The sequence below is a fragment of the Neofelis nebulosa genome, chromosome 10 (genome assembly GCF_028018385.1).
Source record: "Neofelis nebulosa isolate mNeoNeb1 chromosome 10, mNeoNeb1.pri, whole genome shotgun sequence".
Classification (NCBI taxonomy): domain Eukaryota; kingdom Metazoa; phylum Chordata; class Mammalia; order Carnivora; family Felidae; genus Neofelis; species Neofelis nebulosa.
Window position 1 is genome coordinate 58295066 of NC_080791.1, and position 19850 is coordinate 58314915.

The window sequence follows — 19850 nt, forward strand, 5'->3', positions numbered from 1 at the left end:
ACACTGTCATTTTGTCCTTGAGTGTGTTTTGGTTGGGTTGCAGAAAACAAACAAACAAAAAAATTAGATGTGGTAGAAATAACCAACACAAAATAAAACTGACAATGGCTAAAACTACATGTGGTAAACATTTATTATGGATGGAAAAGCAAACTGAATGATCCCATCTTTGTTGGTAACATTGAACATTGCAAAGTTGACCCCTGGGAAGATTCCAGGATTGGTAGACATAATCAACACAACATAAAACTGACAATGGCTCAAACTGCTTCCAGGAAAAGGTGGAATTGGTGGAAATAATGACTAGAAACTTCATAATAGCTGAAGCAAAAATCAGTAAAAATTGGTAAAAATAAAAGATAACCGAAGAATCTGATCTTTCTTGTAAAATTGACAGAGAAAAGAATATATCTTGATGCAAATTCAATATAGAAAAAGATCTAGAAAAGTTAGAAATTGTTTAACTGTGCTATACAGAAAATTTATCAAGGAATTAAATTGGCTTCATGGAGTTGATTCCTTAAATACTTTAATAAATCCATTAATAATGGTCTAATTCTGAGTAAAAAGTTTACATACCAACAGTTGGCGGGGATTCGGAGAGAGAATTCTCAAATTAGATGAAGGGTTTGCACTGTAAGTGTCACTTAACAGTCTCCAAATACTCTCATACTCATCGCTTTATTGGATTCTCCTAATAACGTTTTGAGGGGACAGGGCAGGAATCATTCCTTCCATTTTACAGATGTAAACACTGAGATTCAGGACAGTTAAGAGACTTACTAAAGGTCACCCAGCATGTTTAAGGCAAGGTCTAATTTAGGATAGTCTGGTAAACTTTCTCATCCCTGTGACCCTAAACCTGATAATGCTTTACTTCCTGGCCAGACCAGATCCCTTCTAATTCTGATCTTCACCCAGCCCCCCTCTTTCTTCCAGTAGGACAAATGGGAAAAAGAAGGAGGAGGGGAGTAAAGAGGGTTTAGAAGAGGGCCTGGGCAATGCAACAATTAGGGAGGGGAAGGGACTTCCCTGTCACAGAGCAAACATGTCACAGGCACTTTTCTTACTCAGCTCAGAAAAGAGAGGGGCACTTGGGTGGCTCAGTTGTTTAAGTGTCCGACTTTGGCTCTGGTCATGATCTTGCGATTCATAGGTTAGAGACCCATGTTGGGCTCTGTGCTGACAGCTCAGACCCTAGAGCCTGCTTTGGATTCTGTGTCTCCCCCTCTCTCTGCCCCTCCCCCACTCATGCTCTGTCTCTCTCTCTCTCTCTCTCTCTCAAAAATAAACACTAAAAATTTTTTTAAAAACTTAAAAAAAGGGAGCAGAGGGGCTATGATATTTGGGGAAATGTATGTATGGGACTGGGCTTTTAAGGCTGGGCAAAAAGAATGAAAATGAGATAGGCAGTTTGAAAATGATAGTGCCTGCGGCACCTGGCTGGTTCAGTTGGTGGAATGTGCAACTTTTGATCTCAGGGTTGTGAGTTTGAGCCTTACATTAGGTGTAGAGATTACTGGGAAAAAAAATCTTAAAAAAAAAAACAAAAGAAAATGACAGTGCCCGATATATTTGGGCAGAGTGAGTCATAAGGAACAGAAGTGTAACTAGAGTTAGGTGGGGTGAAGCTGAAGAGATTGATTGCAGCAGGGCTGTAGACCACATTAACCTCTGATACAAGGAACCTGGCCTTTCTCACGTAGGCTTGAGGTTCTCCAGTGGGCTGGCTAGTGGAGCTTGAATGTTCTAGTGTTCAGAACATCAAGGAATAACAATATCCTAAATCTAAAATACCATAACAGGATTTATGCTAAATAGGGGATCATCTGATGCCATGTTCCATATGCTAGGAGAGTTGGGCACAGAAGAAAAATTATTTTTTTAAGTATAAGACTTACTCAGTCAATAGACAATGTTTTGTTTAAGGAGAGCTTTGCAGACCCTTTACAGTAACTCTGTTCCTCCCTCCTCACTCCCCATCTCCACAGAGATCTCTGGCCCAGAGATTAAAAACCAGTGCTATAAGAATTCAGATAGAAAGAAAATTAATGTGCCTAAAATTCATTCTAGGGAAGGTAGGATTTTGGTTTGAATTTCAAGAATGAAGAGAAAAGGAGGAAATGGCTTTTCAAAGACCGGAAGAAGTAAAAATTTGAGAATAGGTAATGAGAATAGAAAACATTCTACTAATTTAATGGTCTTTTATTAATTGTAAATAACCACCATTATTTGTTTTAATAGTGGAACTGTTGAGCTCACAGAAAAACCAGACAGGCCTCATCCCGGAGCACCACCGAGGGCAACAGGAAGCCGTGGTAAGCTTTTAGGCAGCAAAGAATTGTTGTTGGATTTTGGAAATTTTTTGAAAATAGTCTTATAGCTTAAAAAATTAGATGCTCTTTTTTAAACAGTTCAGGCAATAAGAAAATAAGAATTACTTGAAATCTGACACCCTTTCCTCCAAGATAATCACTGATAGTATTTGGGGGAACCTCTTTGCTTAAGTCTCACTATGCTTTTAGGACTATCGTCTCAAACTTCACGTAAATTGGACCATTTAAACATGCTGTTCTGTAATCAATGTGTTTCCCTCCAGAATAAATGGTGAATAGCTTTTCGTGTCAATAAATAGATCTACATCATCATTTCAAATAGCTGCTTACTACTGTATTGTTTGTATATACAAATGGAGATTTACAATACCCCGATAATCAAAAACCTCAATGCACCTTGTGCATTCATCTTTTTCAAAATGTTTCATTCTCTTTTTAAGGTAAAAAAAAAATTAAAGTAATGGAGCCCGGTCGAAAAGCAACCTCTTTTCACATTTGCATTTAAGTTGCCAAATCGTCCTCTGATTTGCAGGGAGACCAGGAGGGAGCTGCTGAATTAGCTCTGGTGTGACAGTGGCAACGGGGCTGGCGATGAGAGTACAGACTCACAGGTGATCTAGCCCATCTAGGCCTATCCTCAGTGGGTTATTCCTTCCTTTTTTCCTCTCTTTCACTTCTTTTTCTTAACATGGAGGAAGAAACGAGAACTGCATCTCCCAGCATTTCGCAGGCACCACCCCCTGGGAACTCTAGTACCGCCTCTGAGAAGGGTCCGGAAGGAGGGCGGGAGACTGTGGGAGCATGCTGGGAAGTGTAGTCCAGCAGGGGGCGGCGGCGGGTGTATGTGTGTGTAAAGAGGTTGGAGACGTTGCAAACATCGCTACTTTGAGAAGAGGGCTCGGGGAGACCTAACTTTCCTCACAAATGGTTTCTGAGTTTACAAAAGCCGCTAAGGGATGGTTGACTTTACTCCATTGTCCGTGACCAGGGCGGGCGCAGCCACTCTGCATAGGGCGCGCGGCTGGAGGCGCAGGCCGCGCGCAGGCCAGGCGCGGGCCGGAGCAGGGCATGCCGGGAATTGTGGTCCCGGCGCGCTGAGGCTGTGGGACGTGTCGCGGCGCCGCGCAGGCTCCTCCTTCCCCGCCCTTCTTAGCGGTCCCCCGCCCCCTCCCTCCGCCTCCTCCTCCTTCGCCCGCAGCCGAGCGTCCCCTCCCCCCACCCGTCGGGCTCTTCGTCGGCTACTGCAGAGGATTCAGAGCCGAATCTGAGGAGGAGGCTCTCGGTCCCTGCGCGCCATCCGCCACCTTACTGGACACAGGGGAGGGAGTGAGAGCGTCGTCGCTGTAGCCTCCTGAGAAGACAAGGGCATCGCCGCCTCCGCCGCCGTTTTCGCCTGCAGCGGCTCGCCGGTGAGGAGACCTCCCCCCCCTCTCCTGGTCCGCTCTCTAGGAGCCTGGGCCGGTGGTACTTACGGAGAACGAGAGTGGGGGCTGCGGAGCCCCCGCGCGGGTTGGGGGAAGGGGGTTGAGATCGCGATGGAACGGCGGGTTGGCAGGGGAGACTTGTCCAGGCGCGGGCTGGGGGTGGGGTGAGGGTGGGACCCAAGCAGGTTGGGGGGGGGGCGGCGACAAGGGAAGGGGACTTTTAATAGCGATTGACCCCATATGGGACAGGAGCGTGAGCTTGGGAGGTCGGGGTGGAATTTGGGATGTTTTTGGGCGACATGGATGATGAGACTGGAGTGGGATGGCTTTTAATGGGGGAGGGGACTGAATGAGGGTGATGGATTTGGGGTTGGCTTGGAGCAGTTGACAGCTTGGGATCCAGCCGGGGTGCAAGGTGGGGAGATGATTTCAATAGACAGTGGGATTGCAGGGTTGGATAGGACCCTGGGGGAGGGGTGTTAATTCAGGAGGGTGGAATTTGGGATGGACCTAAGGCAGACTAAAGTAGGTGGTAGGGGCTGGGAGTAAGGGGCTTGGCATGGGTTGAGACCTGAGCTTGAAGTGGGCGTTTGCCCTCTGGGGGTGGTGTAATTTGTGGAGACTTATGGAATAGCGTGGGTTAGGAGAGCAGAGGAGGTAGAATTGGAGGTTTTTCTGGGGAGTGCTTATGGAGGTTGGAATAGGAGCTTGGTGGGGGTGGGACTTTCAATGAGAGGAGTATGATGGTGAGCTGGCAGGAGGGGGGTAAATTAGAAGTTAGGCCCAAAATGGGCAGGCAGAGATTGAAATTGGAGGGGGACACAGGGGATGGGATTTAGGGTGATTTTAGAGCCACTGGAAAAGGCATGGTGGCTCCCTGGGTGCGGGGTTGAGTCAGAGGGCTCAGAAGATGCTGCTGGGCTAGACACAGTGAAAGAATAGTGGCAGGTGGTGCACAAGGTTGGGGGATGGTATCTTGAAGAAAATGCCCCTTTCCAAGGTGGTGGAGGGAGTTTTGGAAAAGGAGTGTCTGAGATGAACTGGTAGGACTGGAGGGGTGGTTGCTGATGGTGAGGTGGCAAAGAAGCTATTTAAGGAGTGGGAAACCTGGAGTTGCAGGTGCGGATGGGGCAGGGAGGATGGAGTGGGGCGGTGAGCAGGGCTGGGAAGAAGTGGTTTGGATGATTCTAGAGAGGAAAGATTCTTACGTCCTCCAAGAGACACAAGAGGGTAAGGGGTTGTACTTAAATGGACAGCTTTGGAGGCTGTGGTTAGGGGAGGGACAGTAATCAGAGGGGACTTTGCAGGGGACAGAGAAGGTACATTAAAGACTTTCTTTCCTAGAGGATGTCTTAAGCTGTTAGTTCGATCTTTTTGTTTCATTTGTATTAGTATCATATTTGGAAGTAAATCAACCCGAAAGGTGAAGTTAAGAGGGGCTTCAGTTAAAGTAGAATTAAGGGGGGGGGGGCGATGGGAGGGTGTTTTCTATTCATTTATCATAAAAAGAAACTTTGAGGAAAAAACCTCCCAAACTAAAGATGGAGAAGATAAATCTGAAATGTGATAGATATCTTTCTATATGATGTCTCTGCCTGCTTCTTCCCACCCTCCCCTTGGTGCATTTGAAAATTAGTCCTGGAATTTGGAATTAAATAGATTTGATGAGTTGAGATATTTAAGGGAGCATTTCTTGCTTGAGAACCCATAAATGAGACTGAAAAATATGAGGCTGAATTTATTTCTTAGGCAAAGTGCATGTATGTAGAAAGAGCTTAGGCCTTTTTTTTTTTTTTTTTCCTCTCCTCTTAAAATTGATTGTCTGAAGACTCCATTTATTGGTGTCCTGGTTTGCAAGGCAATTAGGCCCATCATTGTATTGCAGGCTAATAATCCTGAGATGAATCTTGGCACCACTGCTTTATGTAAACAGAGAGAAGACAGGAAATACGGAAATGTCATAAATATTCATTGGTGAAATGGTTTGGTATTGATGGAGTTTTTCATTTGATTCTCTTTTGACATTACTTGATAAGATTTAAAATAATTGGACTATATTTCTATAGATTGAATTTTCTCCTAAAGGAATTCAGATGGTCAGAATTCTGTTTGATGTGGCTAAGTAAAGCATATAGAATCATTTTTGTGTTTTTTTTAGGAGTTGGTGTTGATATAGGAACATTGCATTAACTGCAGAAACAGTGTCTCCATCTATTCATCAGCAATTTTATTTAAAGCTTCATGATATGCTCATTCTTATGGCAGAATAGTGATCCTGGAAGGTAGAGAGGGGTGTGATTGGGGGGAAACAGTTTTAGGGAAACAATTGTTTGCACTTAATTGCATTAACTATGATATGTTAAACATGAAGTAGCTGTTGATTAGAGCTCAGACTGAGAAAACATGAGGAGGGATGTAAAGAGGATAAAATTGGCATCAACAGGATCAAAATGATTTTTTGTTTGCTTGTTCAAGCTTCAGACTTCAGCTCGTAAACAATCCATTTTCCTTGGCTTTCACAGTTGAGCATGTAAAAATGCCCAATACTTAGAATCCTTTTTTTGTTGTTGTTCCAAAATAGGTAGAATGATGGAAGATTTGACTTATCCTTGGGATTGAAAGTGTTTTGTTATAAGGAAGCTGTATTACAATAAAAACCAGGTTTGAGCAGTTACCTGTAATTCAGTGAGAGTGTAATCTAATGCAAGCATTTCTTCTCATAACTTTGGGGTGCAGACATTGCTTTTGCGGATCTGCAGGCTTGAGCTAGAGGTGAGATATTTATGTTAAAGCTCTAGCTTTTGAGAGCTCAAAATGAAAAGTAATCACCTGGGAGAAGCGTCTTGGTGGATTTTTCCCCCCTCACAGCTGTGGGCACCTGTGCAGTAGAAATGTATATAAAGTGTGTGTTTAATTCTTCTGATATTCTGGTAAGAAGGAGGGAGCAGATGGAAGTATTGATAGGCCCCTCGGTAGAATGAATAGCCTGTGAATTTAGGGGTGGAGAGTCCTGGGTTCAAATCCCCATTCTACCTATTGATAGCTGAGTGATTGATTTCAGCAAAGTCATTAAAAACCTTTCATACTTAGTGGTAATGGTTGCACAACATTGTGAATGTACTTCTCCTGAATTGCACACTTAAAAATGGTTAAATTAGTAAAAACAAACAAACACTTTTATGTTTGGCAAGGCCATCAAGGGAAACAAATCAGTTCATGTCCTGAAATAACGTTATGCATTGAAAACACTGTATGTATATGAACTATTTGTTCAATGTTTATTTACTTACTGCCTGCTAAGTGTCAGGGAAATAAAAATGAACAAAAAACAGTTGTGAAGGAGTCTTTCGTTGTTGGGAGAGATATGCATTAAATATAGTGAGAGGGGAGCTAGGTGTCTCAGTCAGTTAATGCCCAACTCCTGGTTTCTACTCAGGTCATGATCTCCTGGTTTGTGGGATTGAGCCCCATGTTGGGCACTGCGTTGACAGCACGGAGTTTGCTTGGGATTCTCTGTCTCCCCTTCTGCCCCTCCCATTTGTGCTCTCTCTAAATAAATAAATAATCTTAAATTGAGAAAAGTGAGGCATAACTTGGTGTGGTGAAAGGTGTGGCTTCTGAATTGAGTCCACCATATACTGCTAGCTGTGTGACCTTGGGCACAATAGTCTTATCTGTAAAGTGGGCATGAGAGAACTAATTTTAATTTCATAGGGTTGTTTTGAGGATTAAACAAAACAATCCATGGAAAGTATTTAACATAGTGGGTTGATTACATAGTACATATTAAAAAACATTAATTGTTGGGGCGCCTGGGTGGCGCAGTCGGTTAAGCGTCCGACTTCAGCCAGGTCACGATCTCGCGGTCCGGTCCGCGAGTTTGAGCCCCGCGTCAGGCTCTGGGCTGATGGCTCGGAGCCTGGAGCCTGTTTCCGATTCTGTGTCTCCCTCTCTCTCTCTGCCCCTCCCCCATTCATGCTCTGTCTCTCTCTGTCCCAAAAATAAAAACAAAAAACAAAAAACAAAAAAAAACGTTGATAAAAAACATTAATTGTTGCCATTATTATGAGACAAGAAGATATTAGAATGTAAATAGCCTTGTGTGTCCTACCATTGAGTTCTTGGTATAACGATGTTCTATAATTTAATAAAGAGGGATTACTTTGTATTATCATCTCACAGTTTATCTATTTACATGTTTGTACTGTAGTCTAGGAACTTTAATCAGTAAAGTGCTAAACATATGTTAGCTGTAGCTTCCTCGTCTATAAAATAAGAAGAAAAACTGCTCTGAGGGTTTAAATGAATTGTTTAAGGTCACAGTAAATGGAAAAGTCTGGGTTACAGCCCCCAAATTCTGATTTTCCAACCCTGTTTGTATCTTCTTTTTACATTGCAGAATAAATCGTATGTATAAAGGTGCATATAACATACATCTTTATTTTAAAGTATGGTAACAAATTGAAGACCTATCTTTTTCCTACTTAGCTTAAAAAGGAAATTTTTAGTACCTTTAAAGCCTTTTGTTATTCCCTGCCTGATTGAATCTCTCTCCTTCTCTATTCCTCATAAGTAACTGCTTTCCTGAATTTTGTGTGCATCGCTTTCTTGTGTTTATAGTTTTACCAAACAAGTGCATATCTTTAAACAATTTATTTTTTTACTGTTGCAATTTTATGTAAATAGAATCATAGTGTAAGTATTCTCTGGCCATATTCTTATCATTCTTATTTTTTTTCTACCATTAAAATAACATGCATGTGGTAGAAATTGGAAATTACAAAAAGGAAAAGGAAGCAAAATTATTGTCTATAATCCCATTATCTGGCTATATTTTTTACTTATATGTATATGTAAGTAAAATTATATGTATACCTCAGTAGATGAGCATGTGTACACACACACAGGGTAGTCTAGATAGCAAGAAGCCAGCTTGCATTTATGGCTGATGAGATTATCCAGATGTGGATCAATCGTACTTGGAAATAGGAATGGGAGGGGGTAATAGCAGCCTTTGTGAGCTTTGGAACAGCACTTTCTTAGAGCTTTTTCCTCATTGCTAGCTCTGTATTTATTAGGTACTAATTCTTTGTTATACCAACGTAGAACTTCATTTCCTGTTTTGATAGGTCACTTCATTCTTTTCGTCAGAATTTGTGTGTGTCTTTTTGCAGGTAGTCTGCCTAGTACATTGATCCTTTCCTGGTTGTACAGGAGGGTCTGTCCTCTGATGTACAGAGAGTACCATGGATAGGAAGTCCTCAGTTATACATATCAGAATTTAACAACCTAGACATCAAGAATTTTTTTGTCTAAGAGATATGAAATCCAGATTCATTAAAATCTGTTGGAGCTTCAGTTTGCTTGTCTGTAAAATGGGTCTCAAATGAGATAATAAATGTGGAAATACTTTTTAAACTGGAAAGTATTATATAAATGTTAGGGTTTTTACCATCCTAGTTTACAAAATTGAAATCCCCACACAGAGGTAAAAAGCTTGTCATATTTGATTTATTGCTTTTCTGAAGAGTTGCTCTTGGAGGAGGGTTATATGGACAGTTCACAATTTCTCCCTTGAAACTTGAAGATTGTTGGATATAGTGGGACAGAGAATGTGCTAGAGGACTTTCTCCTAGTGAATTTATGAGACTTGGTCCCACAGTAACTGTGCTGGCTAGCTCAAAATGAAACGAGGCTATATTGAAGTGGAGAATGCAGTATGCAGTGTTTGCTTTTCATTATTCTGACAAAACTCAGTTTTCCACCTGTAACTTATAACCAAGACAGAGTAGAAGTGAGATAAATGATGTGCACATATGTAAAGGGTGATAATACTCTATTGTTGATTTGTTGTATGGGTTAAATGAGATAAAAAGGACAAAGAACCTGGAACACTCACTGGCACATATATAATTGGTGCTTAATATGACAGCCATGACTATTATTTTTCTTTTACTTATGAATTGTTTAGAGCAAATTTTTCCTGTATGCTGTTCTTTTGCTCAGTATTTTTCTGAGCTGTATCTCCTCACACTCATTTTACATTTGGAATAGAAATTTATGTAATATTATCATAAGTAAAGCAAAACAAAGAACATAAATCCACAACTGCAACACATTCCAAGGCCAAAGAGCTAGTAGTCCTGTCTGCTTCAGATAGGTTTAAGACATTTGTTCAACAAATACAGGGCCACTTGGGTGGCTCAGTGTCTGACTCTTGGTTTCGGCTTAGGTCATGATCTCATGGTTCATGGGATGGAGCCTGGCATTTGGCCCTGGGCTGATAAACATGGAGCCTGCTTGGGGTCCCCCCCCCCCTCCCTCCCTCCCTCTCTCTCTCTCTCTCTCCCAAAATAAAATAAATAAACTTAAAAAAACCACCAAAATACATATTGAGTGATTATTAGATGGCAGTGAGGGGGTGCTGTAAGTATGGGCTACAAAAATTAAAATTCCCTGCTCTTAAGGAGTTTAGAGTCGATACATTTGGGAGACAGACATGCCACACATTGCCATAGCATGGTAGGATAAATGCCACAGTGGGGCATGAACAAGGGGCATGGGGAGGATGGAGGTTGGTGTGGCCTGATCTGCCTAGGGGAACTGGCAAGAGACAGACGTTTGGAGGAATTAATGCTTGAGCTGAGACCTAAAGGAGATGTGGATGTGTTGTGGAAGGAAAGCTTAAAAATGGTTCATGATGTCAAAAACACAGTCTTCCTTGATTGTTCCCTCCCAGTGTTCTTGTAGGCCTTAGTTTCATACCTCTTTTTAAGGCCTTTCTAGCATGTATACCTACTGTAAGACCAAATGAACAAATCCCCAAACATACTGTACTGTCTTGCTCCTGTTTTTTTGATATGCTATGCCTCTTACCTGGAAAGTCCTCTTCTACTGAATTTCTTAATTTTTACTTTGTCCGTTAGATAAGGTGTATTAATGAACACGTTTTGCGGTTTTTTTGTTCTTCCCAGTTGTTCAGCTGGAAGAGATTTTTGAAGCTATGGAAATCAGCTGATATTTAAGATGAAATCTTTATTGTTTCTGCTTTCTCAGTAACTGTTGGTATTCCTTAGGGTTGGCTCCTTGACTTACTGAACTAAGATTCTTTCCTGAAGTAGTCTTGCCCAGTCTATTGGCTTAAACTGTTACCTATATGCTGATGACTCTGAAATATCTCCAGCATGAAGCTCTCTTGTGAGTTCCAGACTTGTAAATCTGACTAGCTACTGGCCATCCACATACAGATTTTCTACATTTAGATTTTCCTCACATTCAAAAGGTCCAAAACAGAACCCATTTTCCCCATATACTTCTAACCTCTTCCATTCTGTGTCCCCTTCCACACAAAAAGTTAAAATCATCTCTTCTTGTAGTCTTGTAACAAATGTACTACCATATATCCAGTCATACTGGCTAATGAATATGTGCCGTTAGTCTTTTCTCTTTTTAAAAATTTTATTTATTTGTTTATAAAAGTTTATTTATTTATTTTGAGAGAGACAGAGACAGTGCGAGTGGGGGAGGGGCAGAGAGAGAGAGAGAGAGAGAGAGAGAGAGAGAATCCCAGGCAGGCTCCCTGCTGCCAGCACAGAACCCCATGTGGGGCTCGAACCTATGAAGCCGTGAGATCATGGCTTGAGCCGAAACCAAGAGTTGGACACTTAATTGACTGAGCCACCCAGGTGCCCTTCTTTTTTTTTCTTTTTTTGTTTTTTTTTTTAAATTTTAATTCCAGTATAGTTAATATACAGTGTTACCTTAGTTTCAGGTGTACAGTTTAGTGATTCAAACTATTCTGTATGTTATTCCGTGCTCATGACTGAGCACTGTTTTTTTTTTTTTTTTTAATTTTTAATGTTTATTTTTGAGAGAGAGAGAGTGTGAGCAGGGGAAGGGAAGAGAGAGAGGGAGACAGAATCTGAAGCAGGCTCTGGGCTCTGAGCTGTCAGCACAGAGCCCGACGCGGGGCTTGAACTTATGAAACTGTGAGATCATGACCTGAGCTGAAGTTGGATGCTCAACCGACTGAGCCAGCCAGGTGCCCCATGATAAGTGTACTCTTAATCCTCTTCACCAGTTTTACCCATCCTGCCTCTAACCTCCCTCTGGTAATTATCGGTTTGTTCTCTATAGCTAATAGTCTGTTTTTGGTTTGTCTCTTTTGTTTTTCTTTGTTTCGTTTCTTGAATTCCACATATGAGTGAAATCATATGGTATTTGTCTTTCTCTGACTTACTTCACTTAGCATTTATACCCTCTAGATCTATCCGTGTTGCATATGGCAAGATTTTATTCTTTTTTTATGGCTAATATTCTATCGTGTATATATACCACATCTTCTTTATCCATTCATCTATCAGTGGACACTTGATAATTTGGCTATTTTACATAATGCTGCAATAAACATAGTGGTGTGTGTATCCTTTTGGGTTAGTGTTTCTGTATTCATTGGGTAAATACTCAGTAGTGGAATTACTGGATCATATGGTAATTCGGTTTTTAATTTTTTGAAGACCCTCCATACTGTTTTTCACAAAGGTGCACCAGTTTGCATTCCTACCTTTTACTCCACATCCTTGCCAACACTTGTTTCTTGTGTTTTTGATTTAGCCATTCTGATAGATGTGAGGTGATATCTAATTGTGGTTATGATCTGCATTTCCCTGATGATCAGTGATGTCGAGCATCTTTTCAGGTGTCTGTTGGCCATCTCTGTGTCTTCTTTGCAGAATGTTCTGTTTTTTAATTGGATTACTTGGGGTTTTTTTGGTCTTGCATTGTGTAAGTTCTTTATACATTTTGTATACTGACCCTTTATTGATTAGGTCTTTGGAAATACCCCATTCAGTAGGTTGTCTTTTAGTTTTGTTTCCTCTGCTGTGCAGAAGCTTTTTGTTTTGATGTAGTGCTAATAGTTTATTTTTGCTTTTATTTCCCTTGCCTCAGGAGACATATCTAGAAAAATGTTGCTATGGCTGATGTCAGAGAAAGTTCTACCTGTCCTGTCTTCTAGGACTTTTATGGTTTCAGGTCTTACATTTAAATCTTTAATCCATTTTAAGTTTATTTTTGTGTATGGTGTAAGAAAGTGGTTCAGTTTCATTCTTTAGCATGTAGCTGTCTGGTTTTCCTAATACCATTTGTTGAAGAGACCGTCTTTTTCCCATTGCATATTCTTGTGCCCTTAGTCATTTCTTCTCCCTTATCCTTCATAGCCCCAATTAAATGTTTCTAAATATTTCTGGAATTCATCTCCCCATTCCTACTATTACCGCCTTAGTTCAGACCCTGATCTCACCTGGACAACTGGTTTCTGTATCACCCATCTAGTAAACCTGTCTTACTCAGCAGCTATGACATCTATCCAGTAGGTGTATGTGTCCACATTGTTCTCTTGCTTAAATCCCTTTATTGGCTCTAAAGTCTAAGCTCCTTACCATAACTGTTAGGCCTTCTGTGACCTGTGCCTATGTACTTCTGCTTGTAACTCTTCCTATGACTGGGAATACTGAGTAGCATGTAGTTCTTACAGATATCTTGCAATTTCACACCTTTGTTGATGCCGTTTTTCATTTTATTCATCCCTCTGGGTTGGGTCCATCTCCCCTAAGAAACCTTTCAAAACCTTAAAGTTGCTGTAAGTGCCCCCAATTTGTTCCCAGGGTCATCCAATACATGCTTATGTCATAATACTCTGTTTTAGGTAAATTGACTGTTTTTGTCTGCTCCTGTAAGTTTTTTGGTGGCAGGGACTGTATCCTAGTCATCTTTATAGTTTTAGTTTTTGGAGGGTACAAGTAGTGAGTGATTAGTTTTTGAACTGAATCTAGTAAGGATAGAGGACAAGCCAGGAGTATGATATTCTAATAAGGAGTAAGATACTATGTTGTTTTTAAAATTTTTTTAGAATGGAATTTAGAATTTTATTGGATTGATAAAGGCTTTGGTGATGATGTTGGTGTATAGCTTAAGATTCAGAAGTAGAAGCAGCAAGAGGTTATATTCAGGAGTTGGCAAATGATTTCAGTAAAAAATATTTTAGGTTTGCGGGTCACATGCAGTCTCTATAATTTCTTCTTTTCCTTTTCCTCCTGTTTTTCCTTTCCCTCCCCATCTTCTTCCTGAAGCCCCTCCTCTTTTCTCCTCTTATGTTTCATTCAAGTTTAAAAAAATGTTTACTTTTGAGAGAGTGCAAGTGGGGTAGGGGCAGAGAGAGGGGGACAGAGGATCCGAAGCAGGCTCTGTGCTGACAGCATCGAGCCCAGTGTGGGGCTCGAACTCACAAACCATGAGTTCAGGACCTGAGCCGAAGTCAGATGCTCAACCAGCTGAGACACCCAAGTGCCCCATCTTCGTTTCATTCTTAACCCATAGACTATCACAAATCAAACTTTAGGTTGTAGAATATTGAAGATAAAAGAGACTAAAGCAAGTTCATATTTCTTATTTTATTTATTATAAAATTTGGTGTCGTGGGCAATTATGCATATCTTTAGTGTAGAGAACAATTATACAGAATCTTTTTTGTCAAACTGTTACTCTGTTTATCTAAAAGTTTAATGTTTTAATAAATGGACCATTGATCTCTATATGAAGATGCTGTAAGAAATGCTTTGGTTTATAAAGCTCCAATACAACTCCCTCTCCTCCCTCCATTTAAGCAGTTATCTGCATCCTTTTAGAATATGCCTGTTTTTATAATGGTATAGATTGTGCTTTTTCTTAGATATGCACAGTTTGAAAGAACTGTGGCTGATATATTTTTTACAGTAAACTTCAATTCTTGGCTGACTGAAGATTATGATCTTGATTTGCCTTGTGATCATGTCCTTCAAGGTTGACAGTTTCTGCTGATGCTCATATTTTCTAGCCTTTGTTTTAGAATTTTTTAACATATCCCAGTTTTCTAATGTGTCATCCTTGTTTTATTTTGAATTTATAGCAAAAATCTCTATAAGTATTGTTACACTGTACTTCTGTAAACAGAATTATACTATTTTATTTGACCTATAGTGCATAGGTGTGTCATATTGCATTATTTTAAGGATGAAGAAATCAAGACTCAAGAGGTAATTTGTCTCAGGTCTGAGAACTAGTAGGGGATGAGGATGGAAAGACAAAAGGGACCTAATAAGTTGCATATCAGGTAATATGCTGGGTATTTTTTCTCCCTTATATAATTTAATGATCACATTTACCTTGTGTAGGGTATTGTGCCTATTTTACAGAAGAGGAAACTAAAGCAACTGAGGTTTGTAGGGATTAAGTAGCTTGCATTTGGTTACCTAGCTAATAAAAGCAGCTTGTATTAAAAACCTGATCTGGGGTGCCTGGGTGGCTCAGTTGGTTAAGCGTTGGACTCTTCATCTTGGCTCGGGTTATGATCTCACAGTTAGTGAGTTTGAGCCCCATATCCGGCTCTGGGCTGATGGCATGGAGCCTGCTTGGGATTCTTTTTCTCCTCTCTGACCTTCTCCTGTTTCTGCATGCGTGTGTGCATGTGTGTTCTCTCTCTCAAAGTAAATAACCTTAAAAAAAAAAAATCCAGTCCCACATAGATATGTGGCTAGGAAAGGAAGGAATGTTTTAATTGCCTTTTTAGATAATTGTGGATATTCTTTTTTGAATATCAACACCAAAACTTGACAACTGTTAGTTTCTTTTTCTTTAAAAAAAAATGTTTTTAAAGTAACCTCTACGCCTAATGTGGGGCTTGAATTCATGACCCCAAGACCAAGAGTCTCATGCTCTATTGACTGAGCCAACCAAGTGCCTGACAACTCTTAGTTTCATTTTTTAAAGTTTATTTGTTTATTTTGAGAGAGAGGGAGTCATGTGCCAGCAGGGGAAGGGCAGAGAGAGAGAATATCAAACAGGTTCCGTGCTGTGCTGTCAGTATGGAGCCTGACGCGGGGCTGGATCTCACGAACTGTAAAATCATGACCTGAGATGAAATCAGGAGTTGGGCACTTAACCAACTGAGCCACCCAGGTGCCCCGACGACTCTTAGTTTCTTAAAGGTCCATTACATTATAGAAAATGAAACTATATCAGTGAGCTTTTTGTATTGTGTTACCTTAAAATCTGTTGGTCTGCTTTGTACTTTGAATGGATCTTCTACCCAGGCATGATTTTGTAGCATCATATATTGGTCATTTGCAAAATATTGGTTTACTGAGTTACATAGATCTTCTAAATGTTGTATTCTATTATGTAATGTCAAAAAATCACATTAGTTAATGTTACCACCAATCTTATCAGTCAATTCTTTTCTAATTTTTGCTTGTAAGCTCAAATTTTAGCAATGGCAACAAATAGTGACAGTTGTTTTCCATGAAGTGAGTCTCACATCATTCATTTTTGAAAAAATGCTGAACATCCAAGTCTGAATAATCATAGTTCATCTGCCAGTTGTTCTTTCAAGTAAAAACGGTGTTTCATGAAAAAAGCTGCTAGTTCAGCTTGAAACTTAATTGCACGAATGCTTGAATGTTTTTCTTTGAGACAATTCTTGTACTTTGGTATGCAGGAGAAGTACTTTATGTATACTTCCAATTTCATCACAGAATATTAAAAAGATGTGCAGTTAATGATTGAGATTAATAAAGTTAATCATTTTTGTGGCTTTATCAAGAGCATTCTTTAGTGAAACTGAAATTAGTTCTCTTTTTTGGCATGGTTATGAAGAATGGAAAGATACTATTACAGTCTGGTGTCACTGCCTTCACTCAATACAGGATGGTATATTTTTATTTATTTGGATGATGATTGTGTTTCCAGGCTTTACTTATTTCTCATCAGAAGAATAGGTGGTTTTATTAAACCTTTATTAACAATACTGTTTTGAAAGCCAGCACTAGGGCAACTCGCTGGCTTAGTTGGAAGAATGTATGATTCTTGATCTCGGGGTCCTGAGTTCAAGCCCCATGTGAGGTGTGTAGAGATTACTTAAATAATGTAAAACTTAAAAAAAAAAAAAAAAAAAAGCCAGCATGAATGCAGTTGGTTTTTACTTGGTTTAGTAGAACCAAAATACTTTAGAGTTGAACAGTTTCACAGGTTTGTCAGGATGTTAGAAAATCCCTGGGGGGGGCGCCTGGGTGGCTCAGTTGGTTGAGCGGCCGACTTCGGCTCAGGTCATGATCTCGCGGTTTGTGAGTTCAAGCCCCGCGTCGGGCTCTGTGCTGACAGCTCAGAGCCTGGAGCCTCTTTCAGATTCTGTGTCTCCCTCTCTCTCTCTGACCCTCCCCCGTTCATACTCTGTCTCTGTCTGTCTCAAAAATAAATAAACGTTAAAAAAAAAAAAAAAAAGAAAAAAAAAAGAAAATCCCTGGGGTTGGTGCTTATTATTCACCACCTTGTGGTGAAGGAAAGGTATGAAATAGCCTTTAGAGAACTGTGCATAACTGTGTATAAAAGTGGTTCTCTAGGTATTTAGTCCTCGTACCCTTAACCTCTGGAGCATTTACAGTAGAAAAAGAAAAAAGATGTAGTTGAAGCCACTGCCAAGTAGTTTTGTTGCATAATGACTGGTTTTTCACTGTGATTGGGCAGTGGAGAACGGAGAAGGTGGGTTAGACAAGTTGTAGTACTGAGCATCATTTAACCTTTCTGCCAGCACACTTAAACTGCCTGGAGCCTCAGTTCCGAAGGGAGGAGAATGAACATTCATTGTGTGTCTACGTTGTGCTCGTCCTTTATGTTTTTTAATCTTATTTATACTCACAGTTATCCTGTAGGATGGTCACGGTTATTTTATACAAGAGAAAACTTAGGCTGAGAGATGTAGAGTCTGCTCAGACCCACCAGCTGTTAGGTGACTAGGGTGGAATTTAGCCCCAGACTTTTCTGTCTCCATGGCCTATGAGAGCTCTTTCCTACATGCTGTTCTGTCTTCCATGGGTAATGTCTCAGTGATTATTTGTGTATCCTTGATACCTGGAACCTAGTGGAGCTTAGTACATTTTTGTTTAATAAATGAATCTGTGATAAATGAGTGAACCAGTTTTTACAGAGTAGGACATAACCTAGCTCCTCTGGGCTACTGTGTAGATTAGTGCTACAAAGTTTGCACACTAGATTCTCATCACCATTTGCTGTGGGGGAAACGGTCAACCTTCTTAGTGATAAACTATGAAACTATTTAAGTAATTTGGATATTTAGGAATTAAAGAGATCTAATGGGATGAATTTTTGTTACATTGTTAATGATCTCTTCAGAAATAAGGTAATACATCTTTTTTGCCCTTGTTTTCCCCCTTATTAGCTATGAGACCTTGGACAAGTTACTTCACTTTTCTGTGCCTCACTTTTTTAATCTTTAAAAGGGGAAGGGCAGTAATAATAGTACATAATTCCTGGATAGTTGTGAGGATTGAATGAAATAATTCATATGAAGAACTTAACACAGTGTTTAGCATATATTAAGAAATGCTAGCCATTATTCATATCTTTCTAGAATGAAGTATGGGATTAAAAACTTTTTTTTAATGTTTATTTATTTTTGAGAGAGAGAGCGCGAGTAGGGGAGGGGCAGAGAGAGGGACACATAGAATCCGAAGCAGGCTCCAGGCCCTGAGCCGTCACCACAATAAGCCAACGCAGGGCTCAAACCCACAAACTGAGATCGTGACCTGAGCTGAAGTCGGATGCTTAACCAACTGAACCACTCATTGTTTGCCTCTCCTCCCACTTTATATATTTCATCTCTAGTACTAATAAAGTATACATTGTACTGTGTTTGCATTTCTCCAGATGCTCCATGCCTCTTGTTTCAATGTCTTTGCACATCCTCCTCTCTGGGCCTGGACATCTTAATTGGTGTAACTCCTACTTGGCCTTTGAGACTCAGCTTAGGAGTTAACCTTTTCTGGAAAACTTTCCTTGGCTTTTCTCAGATTGGGATTGGGTGCCCCATCTCTGGGGTGCCCTGATTGTAATGATCTGTTTATTGTTTATTGATTTCCTCCACTTGCAGGGAGCAGGGATTGTATCTGATCACCCTTTTTCCCAAGGGCCTATTTTTGGCCCTTGAGGAAAAGGGCATCAGTAAGGTCTTGTTGATCGAATCCCTAGTGTCAGGCTAATCTGTTAGCAGCTGTACTTTCCCAACCAGCCATATTGTTACTCCATATTGTTCTAGACTGAGTTTTTGTGGAATGGCTTTTCTGTTGTTTTCTGTTGTCCTCCGCCCCCCTCCCCCATGTTACCTCTGCTACACTTCAGTCCACTCTGACGCAGCTTTCATCTATTTTTGCTCATAGTTGGGGTAGTGGAGCTGTATATACAGTAGACCTGTAAATACTCAGAACTTGATTTGTGACAGATCTTAGAATCTCACTTGGAATGAATGAAGGTTATATTGGTAAATGAAGAAGTTTGGACCTTTTGTTTGCTTTTCTGTTGGTTCTATTCTCTACTTCCAAGTTTCTTTTTTTAACTTTTTAAAAAAGTTTATTTTGAGAGAGAGAGAGAGAGAGTGTGTGAGTGAGCACTCATGAGTTGGGAAGGGGGAAGTCATGAGATCGTGATGCTTGATCATGATCAAGAGTTGACACTTAACCAACTAAGCCACCCAGGTGCCCCCTTCTTTTATTAAGTTTTTGGTCAATTTTAACTTTCAGATAACATAGAATGAATGCTATAAAACTAAATTTGATCAGTACTCAACTTGTGCATTTGATTTTTTGACCCTAAATATTGGATTTGACTTACTAGTTTTGGTGGTAGAGACTTTAGGAAATGTGGGGTTTTTTTGTCTACCCTGTTAAGCACTTAGTGGTCCCTGACAGGTGATTTAAATTACAGCTTCCAAAAAAGGTTTTGCTAGAGTCTTAGTAGCACATAAAAATAATCATTTATGCATGTGTTCATTTAGTTAACATGGATGTCATGCTCTGTGCTAGGTTGGTTCTGATGATACACAGAGATGAGTAGGATGTGGTCTCTGTCTCCAAGGAGCTCCCGGGTGCAAGGAAGCAGGTATAAACATTACATTACATTCAGTGTCTCATAGATGCTGTAAAATAACAAGCAGAGAGGCGGGGTGTTAATACCTTTTTCAGGGAAGAGTTCTTGGAGGAGTAAA

The 19850-nt window shown here is 40.3% G+C and overlaps 1 protein-coding gene across 4 annotated transcripts in view; it reads left to right on the forward strand.

Moving 5' to 3' along the window:
- FAM168A (family with sequence similarity 168 member A) overlaps positions 1-19850 on the forward strand; it is a 203730-nt gene that overhangs the window by 11883 nt on the left and 171997 nt on the right. The window contains exon 2 of one of the 4 annotated variants that reach the window (XM_058687838.1): positions 2245-2318. The gene's annotated coding sequence lies outside the window, so the exon portion shown is untranslated. Of the gene's footprint in view, positions 1-2244; positions 2319-3491; positions 3746-19850 lie in introns of those variants that run through there. The other 3 variants (XM_058687840.1, XM_058687837.1, XM_058687839.1) reach the window with 3 other exon arrangements.